This window comes from Heteronotia binoei, chromosome 2 (assembly GCF_032191835.1).
Source record: "Heteronotia binoei isolate CCM8104 ecotype False Entrance Well chromosome 2, APGP_CSIRO_Hbin_v1, whole genome shotgun sequence".
In the NCBI taxonomy this organism is placed as follows: Eukaryota; Metazoa; Chordata; class Lepidosauria; order Squamata; family Gekkonidae; genus Heteronotia; species Heteronotia binoei.
Genome location: NC_083224.1, coordinates 65,483,706 through 65,510,008, shown reverse-complemented (window position 1 = coordinate 65,510,008; position 26,303 = coordinate 65,483,706).

Below are 26,303 nucleotides of genomic sequence, written 5' to 3'. Positions count from 1 at the left end.
TTCCGACTTGCCGGGCAATGCCATTTCCCTCTAGGGAGGCACTGGAGATCAGTCAGATTTACAACTGTTCTCTATATGGCAGACATTAGCTCCCCTTGAGGTGGTGGTGGGGGGTCAATGCCTTCACTTGGGTGGGTGGGAAGATAGCAAGGGTGGCAGGCACTCGCCCAGAGCCTCCTTCTACAGCCTGTTGCATTTTTCTTCACAACAGGCCTTACTCCTAGTACAGATAATAAAGCAGTCAACAAATGTGAGAACTGAGTTGGAGCCCAGTAGCACCTTTAACTATTCAAAGTCCTAAAAGATGATGCTGTTAAAGTGATGCACACATTATGTCAACAAATCTGGAAAACACAACAGTGTCCACAGGATTGGAAAAGATCAGTTTATATTCCAATCCCAGAGAAGCATAATGCCAAGGAATGTTCAAACTATTGCACCATTGCACTCATTTCACTTGCCAGCAAGGTCATGTTAAAGATCCTACAAGCTAGGCTTTAGCAGTATGTAGATCGGGATTTACCAGAGGTTCAAGCTGGGTTTTGGAGAGGTAGAGGAACTATAGATCAAATTGCCAACATCCGCTGGATTATGGAGAAAGCACGGAAGTATTAGAAAAATGTCTATTTCTGCTTCATTGACTATGCTAAAGCCTTTGATTGTATGGATCACAACAAACTGTGGCAAGTCCTTAAAGAGAAGGGAGTACCAGACCACCTCACATGTCTCCTGAGAAACCTGTATAAGGGTCAAAAAGCAACTATCAGAATGGGATATGGAACAACTGATTGGTTTAGAACAGGAAAAGGAGTTTGGCAAGGATGTATATTGTTACCCTGCTTATTTAATTTATATGCAGAGTACATCATGTGGAATGCTGGCTTGGATGAAGCACAAACCGGAATTAAGATTGCTGGGGAAAACATCAACAACCTCAGATATGCAGATGACACCACTCTAATGGCAGAAAGTGAGAAGGACCTAAAGAACCTCTTGTTAAGGGTAAAAGAGGAGAGCACAAAAGTAGGCTCGAAACTCAACATAAAAAAAACTAAGATCATGGCATCTGGCCCCATTACAAATTGGCAAATAGAAGGGGAAGACATGGAAGTAGTGACAGACTTCATGTTTCCGGGATCCAAGATTACTGCAGATGGTGACTGTAGCCATGAAATTAGAAGACGTTTGCTCCTTGGGAGGATAGCTATGGTGAACCTGGGCAGTATAATAAAAAGTAGAGACATCACCCTGCCAACAAAAGTCCGTATAATCAAAGTGATGGTATTCCCAGTAGTAATGTATGGTTGTGAGAGTTGGACCATAAGGAAGGCCGAGTGCAGAAGAATAGATGCTTTTGAGATGTGGTGCTGGAGAAGACTCTTGTGAGTGCTTTGTACTGCAAGAAGATCAAATCAGTCAGTCCTAAGGGAAATCAACCCTGACTGTTCCCTGGAAGGTCAGATGCTGAAGCTGAAGCTCAAATACTTTGGCCACCAGATGAGAAGGGAGCACTCACTGGAGAAGATCCTGATGCTTGGAAAGACAGAAGGCAAAAGAAGAAGGGGACGGCACAAGATGAGATGGCTGGATAGTGTTACTGATGTAACAAACACGAATTTGAGCAGACTTTGGAGGATGGTGGAAGACAGGAGGGCCTGGCGTGACTTTGTCCATGGGATCTCAAGGAGTCAGACTTGACTGTGCAACTGAACAACAAAAGCACCTTTAACACCAACAAAGTGGTGTCTATAGCCCCGTCACAGTGACATCTTACCTTTTGATATTGTTTCGGACACTAGAGTTTCTGGGGTTACTTACACACAGACACAAATATTTCTCTGACATGAGGCATGGATTTTTTTTTGCTAGGGGGTTGGATAGGGCATAAATTGAGATGAGGAGGAAGAAGGGGAAGAAGAAGAGGAGGAGGAAGAAGACCATAGATTTATAACCCACCCTTCTTTCTGAATCAGAGTCTCAGAGTGGCTTACAATATCTTCTTCCCCCACAACAGACACCCTGTGAGGTGGGTGGGGCTGAGAATGCTCTCCCTGAAGCTGCCCTTTCAAGGACAACTCCTGTACTTATGCACCTTGACTCTCAATTCTGTTTCACTAGTATCTGATGAAATATGCTTGTACACAAAAACTTATACCTAGGCTAGAATGAAACTTTGTTAATATTAAAGGTGCCACTGGTCAAACTTTATTGCTTCAGAACAACACAGCTACCCACTTGGATCTAAATAAAACAGTGTGCATGTACATGAAAGCTTATACCTAGAATTAACCTTGGTTCATCTTAAAGGTGCCACGGACTCCAACTTTGTTCTGCTGCTTCTGACCAACATGGCTACCCCACCTGATGTGTTCTGGATATCAAAACCTTAGTAATTAATTTAGAGAATCCAAAGGTACAGCAAAAAAAAATTGCAGATCAGAATTACCTTTCAAGAGTTCTCCTTCAACCCCCTAGGCCGACCAGATCTGTTCCTCCTCCATGGATCTGGCAGCAAAAGACCTTTCTTTTCCCCAGTCCCCACCTGTCTCCTTTTTTCCTGTCTCCAGAGATAGTGGTGGTGGGGGATGTTTACCTATTCTATTCCTGCTCTGCTAGCTCATTAGCATTTGTAAGAAGGTGTAGGAAATCACACCACACTACTGACTTTCTTGTTTTCAGCCTAGAGAAAAAAAACATCAAAGGAGTTTGTCACTATTTATTGCTTGGTTGCCAAGTCCTGAAGTCCTGTACTGATTGCCGGCAGGGGCTGAGCCCCGGGTGGGAAATTCTGGGGGGTGCTTGAGCCCTCCAGCCTCCACGTAGTTTATGCCTATGCCCTCATATATATTCTCTGCTATCTTCTGGACTAGACTGGATTGGAAGAAAGGGTTTTTTCATCTGCATTAGCTTGCTTCTTCAGCAGTAATGTTGGAACCATTATAATAACCACTAGGCTATTGTCTGTGTTAGCAAGGGTTAGCTAAACCACACCAAAGAAGAAAAGCAAATGTCCTTCAGGATCTCTGTCTTCCCAACCACCATTACCTTTGTCTTGTTGGGATTAGTTTAGTTCACTCTTAGCCATTTAACTATAGTAGAGCGGAAGCGATTCAGGACCTCTGCCACAGGAGATTTGGATAAGGAGATATAGAGCTGGGTGTTATCAGCATATTGAAGACTACCAACCCCCAGACTACTAATGATTTGTTCTAGTAACTTTACATAGAAGTTGAATAGAATGGGGATAGGACTCTGCCTTATGGAACTCCACACAACATGTCTCATACTGATGACAACTAATGTTCCCTCTAAGCTGCAGAGTCTTATGAGCAAAAATTCTACTTTGTGAGCTACTGGCATTAAAGTTGTGAGCTACTGCATAAATTATTGTGCTCTGGGGTATTCCTTTCTGAGCTAAGACAAAAATGTTTGAGCTGGAGGCTAAAAAACTGTGAACTAGCTCACGCTAACTCATCTTAGAGGGAACACTGATGACAAATGGTCTCCAACAGCAATCCTTTAAATCTGGTCTGTGAAGGATGATTAGAACCAGTCCAAGATACATCACCTGATATCTACAGATGCCTCAAGGAAACAGAATTGTCCACTGTATCAAAGACCACAGGTAAGTTCAGTACAAGCAACAAAGAGCAGTCTGCATTCAGGCGGAGGTCATCAACCAAAACCCATCTCTGTCCCATCCCCCAGCCTGAAGCCAGATTGAAAAGGGTCCAGAGCAGAGTTATCCAGAAAGACCTGGAGTTGGTCAGCTCCTGCTCTCTTAATCACTTTGCCCAGACAGAAAATGGGTGGTAACATTATTTTTTGGTAGGGATGTTTTTTAAAGTAGTGGATGTACAACCACCTTTATGAATATTATGTATTTAGATTTTTATTCTGTACTCTCCATGAGACAGAAGGTGCCCAAAGTTTTCGCACTCACCTCCAGCCGGCGCGACCCCCCTCTTCACCGCGCAGGATCTGCGCGGATTTCGCACTAAATGCCGCGGAGCAGCCTTTTGCGCCGGAAACTCCAGTTGCAAAAGCCGCGCAAACGCCAAACTTACTGATGTGGTCTTTACATGTCTTTGGTAGCCAGAGTGCACAAGGGTCCAAGGTCCCCACACAATTGTATGTCACCAAATAAGATACCCATTCTTTATCAGTCAAATAGTAGTTTTGAAGGATGCTAATTTTACTATTATTTCCCTTAAGTTAAGAAGATCCCTTATGTTAAGAAGATCCTGAATAACTTAAGGGACTTTATAGAGCAGCACTGAATGGTAGGGGCTTTTTTGTGTGAGTGAAAAATGCAGTCTTTGTAACACTGATTTATTTATGACTAATTTATATGATTTCTGACTGATTGAAATATCTCCTTAAACAATTGCCTGCCAAGTGGACTAGTGGGGCTCCAATGAACATATGAACATATGAAGCTGCCTTATACTGAAACAGACCCTGGGTCCATCAAAGTCAGTATTGTCTTCTCAGACTGGCAGTGGCTTTACAGGATCTCAAGTTGAGGTTTTTCATACCTATTTGCCTGGACCCTTTTTAGTTAGAGATGCCGGGGATTGAATGTGGGACCTTCTGCTTACCAAGCAGATGCTCTATCACTGAACCACAGTCCTTCCCCATTGAGCTGTGCTTTACCATACTGTTAAGAAGAAACAGTTGAGCAGCCTGCCAAACTGCCACAAAAGGGCTGATGGACAGTCTATTGAAAAATTAGCTTCCTGTTCAGGACTGAGTGGGCCATGAGCCAAACTGGTGGGGAATCCTTAGGTTTTATGTGTCTTCATGTCTTTAACAGGCATAGTGACCTGGTCATGATGCTGGAGGATTTCTCTCAGGATACTGAAGACCATGTTGGGAGGGAGAGACCAGAAGGCACTCCACCTGAGCATCTGCCATTCTGAGTCTAACCAAGCTAAGAGCAGAGCAGCACCTCATGGTTCTCAGGACATTAAAATCATTTCAGCCTAGAAGGAAGAGGCTTAAATGCTCATAAAGCAGTGAGGGCTAATATAATGGGAATGGGGTAAGAAGAAGAAGAAACACTATGTTTTTTAATAACATTATTAACCATGTTTAAGGCTTTTTGGTCAAAACTCACGCTATGAACACAATCAATCAGTTCTTTACTTTGGAGATGACCACAGGAACACTGGAAGATTTCAGGGTACCATTCGTTTGAAATCCATTAATCTAGTGGAGGATATCTAGAAGAAGTACAATAAAACACTGTAACATCACACGGTATCATCATCTTGAAATCCTCCAGTCCTCTTTTTGGAGCTCTGCACTGAAGACTAAATGTGTATAATGTATGCCTCAAAGCACACCAGAAAGAGCCAGGAGGGCCTCCAGGTTGCAGACTTGTACTGGCTCAGAGAACAAGCTGTTATCCAGGAGGTTGCTGCTTCAAGTGCTATCTGTCCTTAGGCAAGCAACATGTGCTCTATAATTATACTGGCCATTGTGGATGTCACTGTATGTCTGATGATCATCACAGAGTTGATTAAGTTACATTAGCTCTTATGGATGGAAAAAGGTATTTATTGTGTGAATTTATTCCTGTTCTTGGTTGTTCTGGCCAACCAGTAACTTTTTCTAGGCCATGATGAGAGCATCCAAGGATATTCTTTATAAACTACTGTGCACAATGTTTAATTATTGAATTATGAATTAATGTTGTATGCTAGATTCCTATATATTTTTATTAATTTACATTTGGGATTGAAGTTAAATAAATAAGAGGGGTTTTTTATTATTTTTAAAAACTGTCTCTCTTTCTTGATGCATTTGGAAAACTGTAGACCCCTAAGTCCAATCTGCACATGACTTGGAGAGCATGTAGAAGAGCATCGGGGGGAAGTCTTGCAAGTTTGATGTCTCTGGCTTGTACAGAGTCTGTTCCATACATATTGGAACCTCCTGGACCTCCACCTGTAATTTCCCCAGAAAGTCTGTTCCTGGAGGTGCCTTCTTTAGGAGTCCACAACTTAGATCCTGTGAATCCAATCCTCACCAAACTTGGAAGGCAAGTAAGAGGAGATTCAGCTGCAGACCTCCTGTGAGTCTGGTGTTTCTAGCATGCTGGCTGGGCATTCTACCACATCATGAACCTTACAAACCAAACTGTTTCTGTTGGCATCTAAAAGTTCATAACAGTTCCTGGGTCATGAACCAGGCATGCCATGAACTGAAATGAACCACATTCTTCTGGTTTGTGCCCATCCCTACCCTTCACTTTTAATTTTCTGGGCAGCAAATTCTTGCACAAGACATGCAACTAATGTTTGAAGATTAAAAGTTGTTAATAACTTGCTGATTTCAAAAACAGTTGGCCTAAACTTTAGTTGCAGAAAAAAAATACCTGGCTCAAAAAGTAAAGAGGAAATGAGTATAATAACACAACTATGGTGGATCTACCTCCTGTGGCATCCTTTTGGTGGTAGCCATTTGGTGGCTGTGTGCCCACCATACTGTGTCAGAATTCCAAAAGTGCCCACAGGCTCAAAAAGGTTGAGGACTCCTGCTGAATGGGAATACTCAGAAGTGATGTCATGCTGTTACTGACAACAGCCCCCCCATGCCCCCCCAGCAGGGTTTCCAAGTCCTTCCTGGCAATGGGCAGGGAATGGGTGAGACTTACCTGGAGAAAGAAGAAGGCCCAGGCCATTTTGCTAGTGTCACTCGGGAAATGTCTTCATCGTGTACAATGCCACTGTAATGTTCTGGTATTTGGCTAAAAACTGTTTCTGCCGAATACTGTTTGTACACCTATGATATGGAAATAAATGTTATTAACATATCCAAGTAAAGGCCAGTCTGTAGCACTTAAGTGTACCTGACCTCATAAAGCAGTGTTTAGAACATCTTTATTGCATTCATGTCTGGTCATTTGCTTCTGCCTTGCTTACGTTTCTAGCAATAAACAATCTGAGACTACAGTAACAAGGCTCGGCACCTTCCCAGCTAAGCCGGCTTCGCCCGCGATCAAGCTGGGTGCCGTCTTTGCCCCCGCGGATGAAGGGAGGAGCAGATCGTCAGTCGGATGCTCCCGAGCTGTTGGGGGGGCGTGGTCAGGGCTTTATAAGCCCTGGCTCCGCCCAGACTGTCCGTCGTCTCCGCTGGCTCTCTGAGGGAGAGCCTTGGTCATTTGCCTGGTAGGGCTGAGGCCTTGGAACGGGGAGACGACGTTGAGTCGGTGGAGCGGCACGGAAGTTGAGCGGCTCTGTCGGCGGTGGATCGTTCGCTGGCTCGGAGGAGCCGGTCTTCGTGGTTTGGTTGCGGGGGAGGTGGATAGCCCGCAGGGATTACGCTTCGGGGTGTAAGGGAGGCTATTGGGACGGTGGTGACCGGTTTTTTGGGCCACGGCGCGAGCAAGGGCCGCTTTTGGCGAGGCCCGCGGCGCGAGCGGCGGCCGTTTGTTCGGGGCGACTTTAGGCCTCTGTTGAGCCTCGTGCACAGCACGAGACGCGCGCGGTGGCCATTTTAGGGCGAGCGTCAAGCGCGGGGGTGGACATCTCATTGTTGGTCGCCCCCCCCCCTCTCCTTAGTGTGCCACCTACCTGGGTGCCGCCTGCAGCGTGAGCGGCGGCTGATTTTCGGCGGGGCCCTACAGCGCGAGCGGCGGCTGATTCTGGGCGGGCTTTAGGCCTTGGGTAGAGCTTCGTGCTGCACGGAGCGCACGCGGCGGCCATTTTGATTGAGCCGCGTGCTCTGGGAGGATTGCCTGTTGCTGGGCGGCCATTTTAGGGCTCGGCTGAGTTCTTCTTTGGGCGGTCATTTCAAAGCACATCGGCTGAACGCCCATTGCTGGGCCGCCATTTTGACGTGACGGTGGTTGGGTTTGTTATGCCAGGTGCGGGCGGCAGTCATTTCTGGGAGTCCCCACCTGGCATTTTTGTGGCAGTGCTGAGGGGCATTGCCTGGGAGTTTAGCATTATCATTGCGAGTGCTGCAATCAATTTTGGGGGTTTGCTATTTGAGTTTTGCTCCCACCTTTGTGAGGCCGGGGTGTTAGCCGTAATATTTGGTTAGCATGGCGCCTAGAAAGGGTTTGGGTAAGGCTAAGGGCAAACAGCCTGCTCGCCCGACCTGGGCCTGATGCGGGGCAGATTTCGGAAGAGTGGGTTAGGTCGGCCATTATCCAGCAGCTGGAGGCGTTAGAGCAGCAGAGAGTTGCTGCAGGGGCCCCTATTTGGCAGGGTAGCCGCCGCGCTTTGGAGCGGTCAAAGCGACCCATGTTTGAAGCGGAGATGCTGGCCCGTTTGTCTGCATTGCAGGGCGGAGCAGCAGTACCTGATCCTCCGCAGCAGTTGGATGACGAGGAGGATCCTGGTGAGGGCCCGTCGGGGGAGCAGTTGACTGGCGGCGGCTTGGGGGACGGTGTGCCTCGGACTCTGGATGGTGTGGGACCTTCTTTGGATGCGGGTAAGTGTTTTTTGCACCAGGCACCACATTGGCCATGGGGACCGGTGCAGACGCCACCCCTCCCCCCAGTGATGGGGAGTGGGGTTTGGGGCGGAGGGCAACCTGGGGCACCCACTGTTCCCTGGGATTCGGGGTCTCCTTGGGCCTGGGCCCTGCAGAGTCCTGCGGTGCAGGGGCCCGGTTTAGGGGCGGCTAGCTTAAGTAGCCCTGGACCGCAGACACCAGTCCAGCAGGCTGTCCCGTCTACCTCTGCGGCTGTGACGGTCGCACCCATGCCAGGGGTTTTGCCGTGGGGTGGGCAGCAATATGCACAGTGGCAAGGGCTGTGGCCCAGGGAGCCAGGCGGTGGGTGGTTTTACCCCCCCCGTTCCTTACTCTAACATACCATGCCACGCGCTCCCATTTGGCGACACTTCGTTGCCTTTGGGAGATCACCTAACGAGCGCCACGCGTGACAAAATTTTGCGTGGTGAGTACGTTGACGTGTTTAGTCTCCTGTATCGTGAGCTCGAAAAGAAAAGTAAGGACGAGCTTGATGAGAAGGAGAAAAAAAAGCTGAAGCGCAGGAAGGTGGATAGGACCTGGGCAAACTGGTTGCCTGGGTTTCTAATTTACGCGGGAGTCATTGCCCGGGCTCAGCCAGCACGTGCCGCCGCCTTGTTCCAATACATGGATATAGTGTATAGGGGTTACTCGGACTTTGTCGGTGCAGCATGGCTGCAGTATGATAAAGCTTTCCGAATGAGGGCGGCGGTCATTCCAGGGTTGCCTTGGGACCAGGTCAGCCAACAGCTCTGGTTGCAGCTGATGTCTCCGGCCAAGCCGAATGTGGGAGACAGATCCGACAGCGGACATTTGGTTCACAAGCAGCTGCAGCTTACAGGGGCCCGCCCAGCGGCGGGCCAGCCGGTTCAAACCCGGATGCTTTGTTGGGAGTTCGCTTCCAAAGGAGCGTGCCCTAGGAAGCCCTGTAAGTTCAAAAATGAGTGCCCGCTCTGTAGCGGGCCTTATGCCATGTCGGCTTGTAGTAGAGCAAAGCCGAGGGGAGGGGGCAAGTGCCCTGGTGGTGGCAGTGCAGGACAGCAGCCCCCTGGTAAAGGGTCCTAGTCCCATTCGGCTGAGGGTACTCAGTAACCTACTGAGGAGGTACCCACGTAAGTCAGATGGGCAATATTTGTGGGACGGGTTTTCAGTTTGTTTTAGGATCCCATTTCAGGGGCCTAGGGCCCCTTATTTTGCGTCCAACCTCAGGTCTGTGGCCGGTCTTGAGCACATTGTTCGAGCTAAGATCGCCAAGGAGTGTGAAGAGGGCAGAGTTCTTGGCCCTTTTGACACTCCGCCTGTCCCGGCATTGAGGGTTTCCCCTTTGGGACTGGTGCCAAAGAAAGCACCTGGGGAGTACCGCCTCATACACCATTTGTCCTACCCCAAAGGGGCGTCGGTTAACGACGCCATTCCAGAGGAACTATGTTCGGTTAGGTACACTTCCTTTGACCAAGCGGTCAAAGTAGTGCGTGGTTGTGAGTTGGGGGCGGAGATGGCAAAATGCAACATCAAGTCGGCATTTCGCCTCTTGCCAGTTCACCCCGAGGATTTTGAGCTCCTGGGCTTTTGTTTTGAGGGCAGATTTTATATGGATCTTGCCCTCCCCATGGGTTACTCTATATCATGTGCAGCTTTTGAGCGATTTAGTTCCTTCTTGGAGTGGGCATTACGGGACAGGACTGGGTGTACTGCCACTGCGCATTACCTTGATGACTACCTTTTCGTGGGTCCTCCGGGTACTGGGCAGTGTGGCAGGTTGCTACGTGCCTTTCAGGGGCTGGCCGATGAGCTGGGGGTGCCCCTGGCACATGAGAAGACAGAGGGGCCCTGTGAGGTGCTTACCTTTCTGGGTATTGAGCTAGATACGCTCAGCCAGTCTTCTCGACTGCCAGAGGTGAAGGTAACCGACCTGAAGGCTAGGTTGGCCGCATTGATGGTGAGACGTAAGGTCTCTTTGTTGGACCTGCAACAGTTGGTTGGTCACCTCAACTTTGCTTGCAAAGTTGTGGCACAAGGTAGGGCCTTTTTGAGGCGTCTTTGCGACGCTATGTGCCAGTTGCGCTTCCCGCACCATAGGATCCGGATATCGGCGGGCATACGGGCGGACCTGGAGGTATGGGTTAGGTTTTTAGAGGAATTCAATGGTATTTCCTTTTGGAGGGAGGATTTGAAGATTGAAGCTGAGCTTCAGATCTCCTCCAATGCCTCAGGGTCGACCGGGTTTGGAGTCTATTTCAGAGGGCACTGGTGTGCAGAGCAGTGGCCGGCAGAATGGCTGGATAGCGGGCTCATTAGGGATCTGACATTTTTGGAGTTTTTCCCTATCCTTGTTGCAGTTTGGCTCTGGGGTGAGCAGCTTGCCAACCATTCTGTGCTCTTCTGGTGTGATAACATGGCAGTGGTACATGTTATCAACTCCTTGACCTCGAAATCCAAGGTGGTGATGAATCTGGTTAGGGCCTTTACGCTACGTTGCCTCCAGTTGAACATTTTGTTCACGGCGAGGCATGTACCCGGTGTCTGCAATGGGGTGGCGGACGCTCTATCTCATCAACAGATGGAGCGTTTCCGGCAGCTCGCCCCAGAAGCGGACCCGCAGCCGGCGCAGATGCCATGGGAGCTATGGCAGCTTGGGAAGCCAAAGCCGGTAGGGCCATTCAGTTGGCTTTAGCGCCTAGCACCAGAAGGGCCTATAATAGAGCGGCCGGCCAATTCTGGGAGTTCAGGAGGGCTGCTGATTTGCCGGACTGCTGGCCGATTCCCACGGCCCACATTATGCAATTCAGCGTTTCCCAGAAGGAAAGGGGTTTGGGGCTTAAGACTATTAGGGGCCAACTGGCTGCTTTGGCCTTTTTGAGTAAAGCCCAGGGGTTTGCGGACAATACGTCCGACTTCCGTATTAGGAAGATGTTGGAGGGTTGGGCCAGGGAGCGTGGCCCGCGTTCTGACAATCGGCAGCCCATTTCCCCTGCTGTTTTGAAGGGGTTGTTTGGATGCTGGCCTGTTATTTGTTCTTCTCCTTTTGAGGCCGCGTTGTTTCACGCGGCATCATTGTTGGCGTTTTTTGGCGCGTTGCGCATCAGCAAGTTAGTTTTGCAATCCAAGACCGACGTGTCCCGCCGGGCGCTGCAAGCCGGGGATGTCAAAATGGTCCAGGGGCAGATCATTTTGACGCTACGGCAGTCCAAGACTGACCAGAGGCAGCGGGGGTCCATCATAACAATTGGTCAGTGTGAGGTACAGGAATTATGTCCGGTGCAGGCAGTTACACATTACATTCAGCTCAGGGGCTGTGTGGAGGGCCCCTTTTTCCTGCACGAGGATGGATCCCCTCTCACCAAGTTTCAGTTTTGGGCTGTGACGAGTCGAGCGTTGGCTGCCATTGGCTTGAGGGGGGTCAAATTTGGTACACATTCGTTTCGCATTGGAGCTGCCTCCACAGCGGCTTCAATGGGTTACATGCCATCCACTATTCAGAGGATTGGGAGATGGCGGTCAGCGGCCTTTAAGACATATGTGCGCCCGTTGTTGGCCTAGAAGGGCGCCTATTGGTGGCCTAGTTAGAGGTCATTCAAATTTGGGCTTTACTGGTTTTGATTCACCGGTTTAACACTATTCTGTCTTTTCAGGTGCTGTGGCTCGGGGTGAGAGACGGCGTATTCTCATCTGTGGGCACAGCATGGTATTCTGGGCTGCCCATCAAGCTCGGCGGTCTTCAGTTGGTACCCAGCTGGGGCTCAGTGCTTGGGCTGTCGTGGAATGGCTGGGACGGCAGGGCCTACGTTGGCCCGGAATTATGCCCCTATTGTTCAGGGAAAGGGCTGGCAGGCCTCCACACATCCTTGTCGTTCATTTGGGCGGGAACGACCTGGGGATGCTGCGAGGGAAGGCTCTCTCGCAGCAGGCCCTGGCTGATCTCCGGGAAATCAGACGGAGATGGCCGGGGGTGCTTTTAGTGTGGTCCGCTATTCTGCCACGCAGGGTGTGGAGGTATGCCCTCTTGCCTGGGGGGATTGAGCGCGCTAGGCGCAAGGTTAATAGGGCTCTTCAGATAGCCATGGAGGGTGGTTTGGGTTTGTTCCTGCCTTATCCGGCCATACGGGTCGAGGATGCTGACCTGTATCGGCCGGATGGTGTCCACCTGTCGGAGTTGGGCAACCGGGCCTTTTTGGAGGAAATTCGGCAGGGTTTGCGGTCGGCTCTGGGCCGCCCGGTGGGGCGCTAATGCCTAAGCAGAGGCTTGGCATTGGTGGTGGCTGGGGGATGTTTTGGCCACAGGATTTGCAGGGGAGCCCCTATGGCCTAGCACCAGTGGTGCGGGTGGTCTGTATGAACCGCAGATGGGCTACACGGCTCAGTGCGGGGAATGCAGACCACGGGTAGCCTCACCTGGGCGGATCTTTCCATGGGGATCGATGCTAGCCTAGGTGGAGAATGGCTGAGGGCCTGGCCGCTCAGTTACAACCCGAATTACGGCGGGTTTGTGCTGGGGGCAGGGGTGCTCGCCCTTAGGACAAGACGGGGTCAAGGGGTGACCCCAGGGCTTGTTCTGATAGGTCTTATCCCTGCCGAGTTTACAGGTTAATTGATTTAATAAAGCGGCCCGGTTATAACCCAACACCTGTGTCTGTCTCTTCTTTCGACTGGGGGGGCAAGGCTCGGCACCTTCCCAGCTAAGCCGGCTTCGCCCGCGATCAAGCTGGGTGCCGTCTTTGCCCCCGCGGATGAAGGGAGGAGCAGATCGTCAGTCGGATGCTCCCGAGCTGTTGGGGGGGCGTGGTCAGGGCTTTATAAGCCCTGGCTCCGCCCAGACTGTCCGTCGTCTCCGCTGGCTCTCTGCCCGCCCACCCGCCCTAGGCAGTACAGGTTTCAACCGGTCACCTTTTTGGGGCCAGGTAGGAATTTTTTCTTCTTCACAGAATTGGCCCATCTGGAGTTGTTTTTCGCCTACCTTGTACTGCCTTGTAGTGTTAGGTCCTGTAATTTTTTCTGCAGTTGTTGGTCGCTGGCTGGGGGATGTTTTGGCCACAGGATTTGCAGGGGAGCCCCTATGGCCTATCACCAGTGGTGCGGGTGGTCTGTATGAACTGCAGATGGGCTACACGGCTCAGTGCGGGGAATGCAGACCACGGGTAGCCTCACCTTGGCGGATCTTTCCATGGGGATCGATGCTAACCCAGGTGGAGAATGGCTGGGGGCCTGGCCGCTCAGTTACAACCCGAATTACGGCGGGTTTGTGCTGGGGGCAGGGGTGCTCGCCCTTAGGACAAGGCGGGGTCAAGGGGTGACCCCAGGGCTTGTTCTGATAGGTCTTATCCCTGCCGAGTTTACAGGTTAATTGATTTAATAAAGCGGCCCGGTTATAACCCAACACCTGTGTCTGTCTCTTCTTTCGACTGGGGGGGCAAAATATTTGTTACATAGCTGCTTATGTTTCTGGCAAGCATCTTCTGTTTCCTCTGCCTGCACCTGTCAGGCTATGTGGTCTCTCTCTTGAGAAGAAGCAGGAGTGGTTTGCTTGATTGTTAAATGGTCTGGATTTGGTTTTTTTGCAATATCGTTGTGTGCACACTGTTTCAGGAAAGAAGCCATATCGCCATTCCAAAAATAAAACAATGGAAACACATCATGCACGCAAAACATTTTCAGAACACAAGTGGCTACACCATTGGATGTTGGTTGTGAAATGTTTAGAAATCTGCAATGTATTTTTGTAATGAAGGTGGTTATTCAGCGATGAATGAAAGTCTCAAGCCCCCTTCGTTTTACTGTTTTGTTTATACTGTAAGGTACTGGACATAGATTGCAGGGCCTCAGTCTGGCAAGACCTAACTCAAATGAAACACTGGAAAAAAATATATAGTGAGTAAAGCAGGGACAGCATGATTTCTGAAAAATGAAAAGAATACTGCTAAATATTTTTGCTGTTTTCATGCTCTTGCTGGGGTTTTAATAGTGGGTTCTTAGATTATTTTATTATGATTGATTTGTATGCTGTTTTAAGATTTTAGTATGTTTTATTTTGCAAACTGCTTCATTCAGGTTCTCTGCAGAGACAACACACATTTTTTTCCTACATAAATAAAATAGTGGATTTTCTGCTTTTTGCAAGCTAGTCTTCGCTTTTTAAACTATCATGTTTTGATGGCATTGTTGAATTGCTGTTTTAAGAACTGCAGCCTGTTTTTCTTGGAAGTCAACATCTGTTCTCCTGCCTGCATCAGTGTGTAATGGCTGCACACAACTCAAGCAGAGCATGCCCGCACAACTTTGCAGCTGTGCATTAGCTCAGGTGGTAGAATTTATTCCCTTCTTCCTTGTGGCTGCTTTTGCATCTGTCCAATAAGTGAAATCAATCATCCATTAGGGTCATGGATGGTTGGGTCATGTAATTAAATGACATGGAGGAAGGGGGAGAGCTATGACTCTCATAAGTCTTTGTGAAAATTTGCATGCATTATATGTTGATAGCACAGCCTTAGGTCAACCCCAAACAGGAAATTTTAAAACCCACAGCATTAGCTTATAAACGAACAAGAGGTTTGCTCACTTGATTCAGAGGTAATACATCTGAGGGTGGGGTTAGGACTTCTATTGAACTGTGTTCTATTGGGCATGCCTGCCTGCCATGCAGCCATTTGGCACTGTTCTGACTGAATACATGGAAAGTAATCCACCGAATAGGCTCCAGTTGCTCACAATTAAAATGCCCAACAAAATATAGGCTTCCTATTCCTGACTGCTGAGTGGAATGTGAACTGAGCCAACATGTGCTTAAGCATCCCTAGACATAACTTACTTCTCAGGGTAGTTGTAAAGATAAAACATTTCTGGGAGGAGGAGGGGGCAGGGAACAATGCGTGCTGCCACAAAATCCTTAGAAGAAGGATGGGACCAAAAGGTGTGTTTAGATGTATTCTAAAGAGTGTCTTCAATTCTTCAAGAATTTGGAAAGCCATTTACAACATCAGTATAATATAATTAGAATATCCAAGTGAACAGTATCCAACTTTGAGAACCGGGGGTTGTTTCGTAGAAAAATAGGTGGTGGAGCTCAGTATAATTCATTAGTGTATGTGCCCCCCCACCAGCCCAAAGCAACCTGATGCAAGAAAGGCGAGCCCTGGGTGAGTGAGATCTTGGACAAGGTAGGTAGGTGGGGAGGAGGGGGGCACAGAAAGGTTCAGGAGCTGTGCTCATGTGAGCTCCTGCTGAACTCTAAGGCCTGATGAGAACAATAAACAAGTGTCTTAAGGGCACATGGTCAACTTATTTAGAGGCAGCCTGTGAAGAAATGCCTTTTTTCCAGGGGAAAAAGAGAGGGGCTAAAATAGGGTTGCTAGGTGAGGCTGACAAAGTGGCAGGGGACTTACCAGGAGGCTCTGGGAGAGGAAGGGAAGAAGCATGACTGAACTCTGAAGTGAATCTTGGGTGAGCTGGCTGTCACTTTTAAAGGGGCCACATTCCTTTTAAATGAATTCTTTCCATTGGAGATAATGGAGGATAGGGGCACTTCCTTTTGAGGCTCATAGAATTGGACCCCCTGGTTCAACCTTTTTGAAACGTGGGTGTTTTTTTTGTTGGAATACGAAGAAGAACAGTTAGACAAAGGATAGTATAATGTAGCCATGTAGAGGACAAACATAGTTAGACTAGCTGATATGCTAAATTGTTTTTCTTTTTTATCCCAAGCACCCTATCCTGATGTTTTCTAGTAACCTTTAGATAAGCTTAAGCCTCGACTCCAATTATTGCCACTCCACGCCTCTGAATTTAACGTATATTTCCCATCAAATTGGTAGCAGATAGCATGGTTTATATTGGAGTTTGGCATATTGGAAAGTGATTTTTTTTAAGTCAGAACAGGCAGAAAGTCAAAGTATTTTTGAGTGACCAGAAGCTGTTTGAAAAAGCTGTATTTTTCGCTACCGGAATGATGGAGAGGAACAAAGGACCCGCCGAGAGCCTAATTCCCTTGCTTGAAGCCGCTGAGTGAGAATCTGCATTTCAATTAGAAGCTGGAAGCACTGCATTCCTCAACACCGCTTTCTCCTGCTGACCCGCTGCAGCCTGAATTCAAGAATGTCTGACACACAAGAGGAAAATCCGATAACATCAGCTGTGGTGAGAAACGACGCCCAAGCAAACGCAATGATGGTACACATCGTGAGTACTGATCCAATCAATGTTAACATTCTGTTCTTAAATGCAAGCAATTTTAGATTTTGGTCGATTAAAATGCAACTGCTCCTTCATGAAAAAAATTGCTTTGAAGCAGTTTTCAATGAAAATAAGGATAAAATCCCAGATTTTGATCTTAAAGATAATTGTGCAAAATTAATAATTCTGAATGCCATATCTGAGAAAGAATCTCTTTTGGTGCTTGATTGTGAGACAAGTGCAGAGATATGGAAATTCTTGGAAAAGCAATCATTTAAACCTTCTATGACTCAGAGAATATTTCTCTGGGCGTTTTCGCACTGACCTTCAAGTGGCGCGACCACCCTCTTCACACCGGAGGATCTGCCCGGATTTCGCACAAGAAGCGCCGGCGCACCCAAAAGAGCCGGCTACTTCCGTCGCGAAACCAGCTCAAACGTTTTCCTGCTTCTTGGCGGTTTCCGTTTGAGCGGGTTTCGTGACGGAAGTAGCCGGCTCTTTTGGGTGCGCCAGCACTTCTTGTGCAAAATCCGGGCAGATCCTCCGGTGTGAAGAGGGTGGTCGCGCTACTTGAAGGTCAATGCGAAAACGCCCTCAGAGAAAAGCTGTACAGTTTTAAGATGAATGATACAGATTCAATGGCTACCCATCTGAATCAGATAATGGAAGTGGTTTCAGAGCTTAAAAGAATTGGAGCCACAGTGGAAGATGAAGAAGTAATGGCTGCTTTATTTGAATCTCTTCCTAAAAGCTATAAAAGTACTGCATCCTTGTTGAGGATGAGAGAGAAACAGGAACTTGACTACATTCTGGAATACTTGAGAGATGAGGCCAGAAGGAGGGAACTTTTTGAAACTGAGAATAAGATGTCTGTACTTAGAGTGCATCCTGGGAAAAAGGAAATTATATGTCATTTCTGCAACTTGAAAGGGCACTATCAATATTCTTGTAGAAAGAAATTAAAACAAAATCAAAGTGCAAATGCTTCTACTGGAGCAGCAACACCCAGTGGGCAAGTGGAGAATAGCAACCAACAAAAACATGATTTTAAATCTGCAAAGTCAGCAACCAAGGCTAAGAATGTGTCTGATAGGAATCCTACATATGCAATTACTGAATCAAATGCAAATCTTGAGAATCATTGGATGATAGATTCTGGAACTTATTATCATGTCTGTAAAGATAAATCTTTTGCGGAATTGGATGAGAACAACTACCCTAAATTAGAGCAAGCCAATGGACAAATACTGAAAGTTGAAGGAAGTGGGACTGTAATCTTAAATGTTATGGATGAAAGTCAAGAAATTAAAAAGATTACACTAACAGAGTGTGCATATGCCCCTGAGGCAGTCAGCAACTTAGTTTCAACAAAGAGAATTATCAGAAGAAATCATGAGATTGTACTCAGAAAGGAAAATGGAAATATTGTTGATCCTGAATCTGGAACTGAATTTATGCTTGATGTAGTTGATGGTCTTCATTATCTAAAACTTGCTGCTGCTGATGATGATGTGCAAAATGATGCTGAAAATATTTCTGATGTAACAAATGTTGTTGGATCAGTGTATAATACAATGCAATCTGTATGTAAGCATAAATCATGTCTTCTTAAATGGCATATAACTATGGGGCACCGTAGTGTGCAAAGTGTGCAAAAATTGTTGAAAGAATGTAATGTTGATGTTATTGATTGTGATCAAGTGCAATCTGGTTGTGATATATGTTTAAAGGCAAAAGGTACCGCCCCAAGATACACGGGTAAAAATACTGTACACAATGAACAATTTCTAGAGATGGTATTCTCAGATATTGCAGGGCCAATCAAAGAATCAGCTGGTACTTTTGAACATTTATAGAAGCTAAGTCAAGATATGTCTATGTCTACTTAATTAAAAGCAAAGATTTAAATCCTTTGTTGCTGCTGTGAGAAATAAATTTGGCAAAGTTCCAGAAGTATTGTTCACAGGCAATGGAACTGAATACAGTAGCAGTGAGTTCCAAAGGTTTATGGAACAACAAGGCATTCAACATAAAACTACTACACCCGATTCACCACAGCAGAAGGGTGCAACTGAGAGACTGAACTGAACAATTATGGAAATGGCCAGATCAATGCTAATGCAATCTGGACTGCCAAATTATATGTGGGGTGAAGCTGTAAATACTACAGTTTATTTGCATAACAGAATTCCATCCAAAGTGACTAATAAATCGCTATTTGAGATTTGGTATGGCAAACGACCCGATTTGAAACATTTAAGACCTTTTGGTTGCAAAGCATATGCGTTTGTACCTAAGGAGAAAAGGGGAAAACTAGAACCCAGAACAGAACTTGGTATACTTGTGGGCTATGCTAATGGTGGAAGAGGATACAGAATCCTAGACCCTAATGCACATACTGTAAAAGAATGCAAAGTGATATATATAGATGGCAACAGTGTTTTGCAAACTCCTATGCAAGCTGAATCCACAGTACAGAATCCTATAGAGGATCTTACCTTCAGTGAATTTGCTATTTGGCAATCTGTAGAGACCACCTGTGAGCAGGCAGGTCCACCTTCACAAGAAAGCAATGAATCAGAAGGGGAAGCAGGAAGTCCAAGAGAAGCAGAGACAACCACAGTTACTGTGAGAAAGTCAGCAAGGAGCAACAAAGGCTCCTTTTCTCCCGTTTGCACAATGCAAGAACTTGTGGACATTCAATGAAATTGCTGAGCAGTCAGGTTAGAACGGATAAAAGGAAGCACTTCTTCACCCAAAGGGTGATTAACATGTGGAATTCATTGCCACAGGAGGTGGTGGCAGCTACAAGCATAGCCAGAGGGGATTTGATAAAAATATGGAGCAGAGGTCCATCAGTAGGTATTAGCCACTGTGTGTGTGTATTGGCCACTGTGTGATACAGAGTGTTGGACTGGATGGGCCATTGGCCTGATTTAACTTGGCTTCTCTTATGTTTTCTATATTCTTAAAGGCGTACCACCGCCAAGACTTGGAATTTGTGCAACAGTACAACCTGTCAAAGAACCCTCAACTTGGAAAGAAATAAATCAACTTCCCGATCCAGAAAGAAAGAAATGGATGGATGCAATGAATGATGAAATGAAGTCTTTACATGACAAACAAGCTTGGACACTTGCAAACTTACCTCCTGAGAGAACAGCTATTGGTTGTAAATGGATACTCAAAGTAAAATACAATCCTGATGGAAGTGTGGATTGCTACAAAGCATGTTTAGTAGCAAAAGGATACAAGCAAGAACAAGAAATTGACTATACAGAGACTTTTGCACCTGTCATAAGTAATTTTGCATTCAGAATACTTCTAACAATTGCAGCCTCCAAAGGCATGCAAGTTTAACACGTGGACATTAAAATAGCTTTCCTCAATGGAGACTTAACAGAGGAAATCTACATGGAACAAACTGAAGGATTTGAAGAAGTTGGAAAGGAAAAACTTGTGTGTAAACTTCAAAAAGGAATTTATGGATTAAAACAAGCCGCAAGAGGTTGGTCAGCTAAGCTGACAGAACTACTAAAGAAGCAAGGATTTCAACAAGGGAAATCAGAACCCTGTTTGTTTACAAGACTCAAAATGGACAACATTGACTTACGTTGATGATCTGATTTTATGTTGCTTCAAGGAGGACATCAAAGAAATCGCTGATGAGCTAAATAAAGATGTGGAAGTCAAACAACTAGGAGACATAAAACATTACCTTGGAATACAAATTGAAAGAGCTGAAGCTGGAAGTTTTCTGCTGAACCAAAACCACAAAATTATGGATTTTGTTGAATTCATGGGAATAAAGAAAGATGGAAACATTAGTACACCACTTGATCCAGCATACTTAACTTTGAGAGAAGGAAAATTACATGAAAACAATTGTGAGTATAGAAAAGCAATTGGAAAACTACTGTACTTAAGCAGAATCTCAAGACCAGATATTTCTACTGCTGTTGGAATCTTGAGTAGAAAGACAAGTTCACCCTATTATCATGATTGGAATGCCATAAAGAGACTGGCAAGATACCTATCTCAGACTGCTGATTACAAATTACTAATTTCAGCATGTGACAACCCAAGACTAGTAGTCTACATGGACGCCAACTTTGGGAGAAATGAAGGAGATGGAAAATCAATAAGTGGAAATGTATTCTTCTATGGAGATAGTGTGATTGACTGGAACACTAAGAAACAAAAGATTGTAGCTCAATCTACTGCTGAAGCTGAATGTATGCCCAAAAGGCATGCAATGAACTGGAATGGATTATTTTTCTTCTTTGGAATAAATAAAAGGAATTTGGAATAAAGGAACCTAAACCAGTACTCATGTATGAAGACAACCAAGCAAGCATAAGCATATGCAAAGCTGAGAACATAAAACTAGACAACGAACATATTGTCATCAAGTGTTTACTTGTGCAAGAGATGATTAAAGAAGGACTGATTGAATTACAATACTGCCCTACTGAAGAATTGATCACTGACATCATGACGAAGCCGCTTGACAGACTGAAGTTTGAACGACTACGTGAAAGTATGAACTTGATCAAAATTGCTTATGACTGAAATGTTACATAACTTGAGAAGGGGTTTGTTGGAATACAAGCTATGCACATTTCAGACATTATAGAGTTAACTGTTTACCTGATAGAGAAAGTGATGTATTGTAACCTAAACCCAATTGTGAGCCGAGTCTTCTTTGCCTGCGAAAGATGTAAACACAACATTGGTCAGAAAGGATGTTAGGTGTGAAATGTTTTGATCTTGTATGCAAGCTGAATTGCTCTTCTTCCTGGCGAAATGCTCTTTGGGAAGAAGAACGGTTAGACAAAGGGTTGTATAATGTAGCCATGTAGAGAACAGACATAGTTAGACTAGCCAGTATGCTAAATTGTTTTTCTTTTTTATCCCAAGTACCCTATTCTGATGTTTTCTAGTAAATTTTAGATAAGCTTAAGCCTCGACTCCAATTATTGCCACTCCACGCCTCTGAATTTAACGTATATTTCCCATCTTTGTTTTTTGAGGAGCTATGCTGAAAATTTGGTGCCTCTATCTAAAAAAACAGGGACCAGTCTCCATATGATATAATGGAGCACCCAGAGGCCATCCTTTCCACTTTTTGATAGCCCTGAAGCAGGAGCTCCAAACTGACGAATCCCCCCAAACTGGAAATTGGCAACCCTAGGCAAAAGCCACCACCATACAATTAAATCCCCACCCCCGGGCAGAGAATAGGCTGGGAAGGAGGAAGTCTGTCAACAACTGTCCAGGCTCACCTCAGCTACCTCTTAACAAATACTAATGGGTCATGTGGAGAAACACCATCTTAGAGTGCTGGTGCTTCATTGGCAGGGATCAGAAAATCCCTCAGCAGGCTTTGTAGCCTCCCTCACTCCCCCCCTCCCTTCCAGAGCCAAACCAACAACTCTAGGGGGAAAGTCTCCTAGAGAGGCAGGAAGTGCTTTTGTTCTTTGCATGTGTTAGGCAGGAAGAGAAGCAGATTTGAACGGGGGGCTCGAGCGAGCATGTGGTGAGCATGGGGGCTCCTGCCTGGGAGGCCCCAGGCAGGCAGACCAAGTAAGTAATTCTCAAGACAGGACAAGTTTAGACCAGGGACAGTAGAAAGCGTTTATAAACACCTTTCCTTTGTCATGCTGTTTGCTGTGCTGTGCTGTGCTGTGCTGTGCTACTTTTTTAAATGCAACTGTTTTTGTTTTGTTTTTCTTTCCCTATCTTTTTCTCTTTTTGAATAAATATATTTTTACTGTTTAAATGCTGGCAGTCAAACTCTGTACCACATAGATCCCCAGACCGCTTTAGACCACGCTGTGTGGAGAAGGGGGCCCCGGGGAAGGGGGAAGGCATGCAGTTGGATAAGGTGCCAATCCTCCAGGGGTGCCCCAAAGAAGCGCTGAGGTCTCTGTGAAACCCAAGTGCAGGGTGGCAGAGGACCTGGAGGCCGAGCCTCACAGCTGGAGAGGGGGATTGGGAGTCCTGTTCCTCTCAATCTGAACCCCTAGACTGAGCAGGTGGTGGCAGCGAGCCCAAGGGGCAGGAGGAGAAATAGCTCCCTCCAGGAGTTGGCGACTCCATAGGGAGCTGATGGGACCGGGTCTGAAGGCAGAATCGGGCCGGTTCCGTCACACGTCAAGATTGAGAAAATGGGATGGTCAAGTCCAACTCCCTCCCCCCCCTCTCCCTCTTCCTCCTTGTAGGGATAGTCTTCCAGAAGGAGATTCCTGGAGCTCCAGGAAATGCCTCTTTGGCCTTATGACCTGGTTAGTGCATGAAGTACCAGAGATGATACAATTTCCTTGCAACAAGAAGGCTCCATCTTTTCCTGGAATGCTGTGTCCATGAGCACACACAGACCTCTCCTCTTGCAAGGCAGCCATTGACATGGCCAACACGTGGGAGTAGTCCAAGTAGACAGCTGCCTATGGTGTCACCTGATCTACAGGGCACCACTAGGCACCCCCTCTCCCTCCTTGGAGCTTACCTTTCCCAACAGAAAGGAGGCTCCAGTTTCGCATTCCTCGGGTCTGTTATAGACCAGGAGAATGCAAAAGCAGGTGGTGCCTGCACAGTGTGCTCCTTGGAGCCTGGCAGACTCTGAGGACCGTACTGCACAGGTGCCACCTGGCCACTTTCGCATTCCCCAGGTTAGACCCGGGGAACGTGAGGGTAGCTACCCTCCGACCCCACCCAGTCTTCCCAGGCCACGAGAAGGCTGAGTGGGGTCAGTGAAGCACCCAAGCGCTGAGTGTGCTCAGAGCCTGGCTCTGAGCATGCTCACTGCTGCCCCAACCTGGCCCAGGCTTCCTGAGACTCAGGAAGCCTGAGCCAGGTTGGGGGGTCATGGCAGAGAGCATTCTCGAAGCCCAGCTCTGAGCATGCCCACTGCCACCCCTGACTCCAAGCTTCCTGAGACTTTGGAAGCCTGGACAAGGTCAGGGGGATGTGTGGCAATGATCGCGCCCAGAGTGTGGCTCTGAGCACACCTGCTGCCACCCCGACTTTGCCCAGGCTTCCTGGGTCCTGGGAAGCCTGGGTGAGGATGGGGGACAGTGTGGCAGTGGGCGCGCTGGGAGCCAACTCCAAGCAGCCTGCTACCATGCCTCCTCCCTCCCCAGCTGGAAGTCAGTGGCGAGGGGCAGGGCTCTGCCTGGGGCGGCAGAACCCCCAGTGGCGGGTCTGGCCATTGATCATGTGCTTTCCTCAAAAGCTGGCGCAAGCTTCAAGGTAGATGTAATGCTGGAGGGATTTGTAATCACCTAAGCTAAAAGGACCTGTTCTATATTAACACTGGATAGGGCATGTATAGAAAAAGGGACAGAGGATTTTAATTTTCCCCATTTCTTTTGGAATCCCTTGCTCAGTTTGGTGTGGTGCTAAATGTATGCTAGTAAACACTTTCTTTTAAATAAATATTTTATAACTTTGGATGTTGGTAGTAGTTCTCTGTACCACATAAACTTCCATTGTCTTGGGTGCACTATTTCAAAAGGGGCAATTGAGAGGACGGCCAGCAGTTGGCAAATGGCTATTCCTCCAGAGGTGCTCAAAGCAGTGAACTGTTCCTGTGGTGACCAGGCAGCAGGAGACACAGAGGCAAGCCTCAGAATTTGGAAGAGAAGCTGGGAGTCCTGACCCTCCCAGTTGACAATTCTATACAAAGGTCATGTGGTGATGGCAGGCTACCCTAAGAGTGAAAGAAAAGCCCCTCCAGGTGTGGAGAGGCACCTAGGAGCGCAGGGCAGAATAGGGTCTGCAGGCCAGAGAATATGCATTCTTCCCACAGCCCATGTCATGAAGGGAAGATGAAGTGAATCCCCCAGGCAGCAGGATTTGGCACCACTGAAGGGTGGCATCAAGAACAATCTCTCTGGCATGAGTCATCAAGAACAATCTCCCTGGAAATTCCACTGAGGTGAATGGGAGAACTACTCTAGTGTATGTTAGTAGGAAGTTAGTACTCTAGTTAGTAGGAAGTTAGCACTCTAGTGTTAATTAGTAGGAAGGGGATGCCATTTGGGTCCTGTACTTCAAGCATGGAGGTGTCTTGAGCTCAGCACTGAGTTTATCACAGGGCATCTTTCCCCATGGTTACTTCACATTGCAGTTGTCATGAAAATAAACCCTCCAATTTCTAGTCATGAGGTAATAGCGACAGTTCCTAGCTGCAACCAGCTCAGCTGCTGCCTTGCCTCCCTCTAGCTAGTTTTTTTTTTCCCCCAGAAGATGTATGGGAGCAAAGATATTGTCCATGTTCAGACCAATGGTCATTTGGTCCCCTTGCAATGTGCCATAAAGCACAGACTTAACATACTTTATGCAGCCACAGGGCATTTAGTCATCCTATATTAGTTTGCTGCTGTATTACCTTTGCTTCTACTGACAGTAGAGAGCTGTTTTGGACAAGGTAGATATCTCAGCTCAGTGATGACAGATATTTGTATTGTTTAGCTTTGTTCTTCTTTGCAATTTACTTGGATGGTCCCCCGCAGACAAAACTTGGGTCCCAGAACAAAGCAGGGTAGAATGGTTTAGATTACAGCTGTCAGAAACAGTTATTTGGAGGCAGGATTGGACAGCCAAAGAGATCTGAAGGGAATGCAGGGGGAAGCTATTTATTCCAAAGTCTCTTACCTCTATAGATGGGGGGCATTTTTTGATATAGAGAATATTCTACCATTAGAGAAACAGCCCGGGGAGTATTTGCATTTGTGAATTTTGTGTGTGCAGAGGGAAAAAAATCCACCCACAGCCTATTTCTGTGGATGATGTATCAAAAAAGAAATTGTTAGAAGTTTTATGTGAAGATGGGGAAAGCAGGGAGACTCTTTTTCTTTTTTAACAAGCAGGTTTTAAAAGGGAGAAATGACTTGGGATTTTAGAAGCTCCCACGAACTGGAAGATACTTTATGAGCTAACCACTTTGGAAAGCATTGGTGGTGTGTGTGTGATGAGAAGCTGGAGAGGCACAGAAAAACCATTTGATCAGAGTAGCAAAGCACTGTCACCTTTCCCTCAAGCAGTGAGATGTTCCAAGGTCATTGCCACCCTGGTGTGGTTTCCTTCAGATGAGAAAGGAAGGACAGGTCTAGTGAAAGAGTAAGCAAGCTTTCTAGCTTGGGTGCCAGAAAAGTCTACCTGTGATGATGTTCATGTGATGCCAAACAAAAGGGCTGCCAGACAAGGGCTGTACTTAGGCAAACACACTGGGAGCAAGCTGAGACTTGGGCTTGCCTCAATTCTGAGGTCCTAGTCTAGCATGCTGTGGTCTGATTTGCCTGTTGCTAGTCTAGGGCCTCTGCAAAAGTGGCTTTATTTACCAGTATGCAGGAAAAGCAGAACTAGAAGCAAAAGGCACTCCCCACCCCCAATGCCACAGGCACCTTGTGGCACCTTACAGATGAAACACATTTTTATACAAGCAAAAACCTTCATGGACTAGAGCTTACTTCCCAAGCTCTCCTTCAAGAACATAAAAATATCTGGAGATCAGCTCCAACCATTGGCTCCTTACAGCTCCATCTACAGCTGTTAATAGACATTAATATTATTTTGTCAAAGGCTCCCAAATCCCCTCACTTTAGTGAGAAATCATAAGGACATGAAAAAGGCCTGCTGGATCAGACCAG